This window comes from Thermobia domestica, chromosome 4, assembly GCF_964235325.1.
Source record: "Thermobia domestica chromosome 4, izTheDome1.hap1.1, whole genome shotgun sequence".
Classification (NCBI taxonomy): Eukaryota; Metazoa; Arthropoda; class Insecta; order Zygentoma; family Lepismatidae; genus Thermobia; species Thermobia domestica.
Genome location: NC_137457.1, coordinates 322,413,260 through 322,414,334, shown reverse-complemented (window position 1 = coordinate 322,414,334; position 1,075 = coordinate 322,413,260).

Sequence of the window (1,075 nt, the reverse complement as noted above, 5' to 3'; positions counted from 1 at the left end):
CATCTTTATGACTTACTGTAAGATTTACGAGTAAGTGTTGTTTAGATTGGGACTTGGGTTGGAAGTAGGGTAAAAAAAAAGAGGAGGTATGCTGGTGGACGTCGTTACTCCACTTCCAAAAATATCTATAGCGTCCCCCACTTCCTAAGAAAATACAGTAAATAAACATAAGCAAGAAGGACGGCCTATGACCTATCATTCGTCACGCTACTATTTCAGAACCACTTTTATTCCTGGTTGGAAGAGTAGCTTAGATCGCTTCTCCGCGATCGTTAGCTCTTATTTTGAAGTAATTAAATTTCAAATCTATGTTCTGTATGTATTGTTTTATTTTGAAATTAAAGTAATAATGAATTGTGGACCTCTTATTTTGACCGCTATCCCCTTAATAATGGCTAATTTTTTGGTTCCCCTGGATTTGCACTCAAATGGCGCCTCTTCATGCGTCTACTGCTTTCTCCTGGTTATATATATATATATATATATATGTATATATATATATATATATATATATATATATATATATATATATATATTCGAATCTTCTGCTTTTCCAACTCATCGGTCTGGCAATACTGACTGTGTTTTGTGCGTTTCTCTACCTACCACGGTAAAGATCAGAGATTCAGTCATTTATTTAATTACACAAAAAGTATCAAGTGAAGAAAATGGAACTTTTCACAACTTACAGCTAATGGATGCATCTTCATACCGTAAACAGGAAATTATTTCAAGTGGCCTTGTTTCCGATATACAGTCCTGTAAACATTGATTTATCAAAAAAATATTATAAAATACGCACTTTTTCAATAATTTCTATTTTTTTTCTCGCTACGTAATACAAACAGATTTTTTTTTTTTTTTTGTCTTAAGTATAAAAAGACAACATTCCAGCAATTTCAACAAGGTACGACAATGCAATATAAGTTTTGATTGAACGTCAGGGGAGCTCCACGCAATCAAGGACCTATCTTTATGTAATAGATAGTAAGTGATGGGATATTTTTCCATCTGGGGGATATGTGACATTAGTTAGAGGTTTCTTTAGCATCGAAAACCTGGAAACACTGTGTGT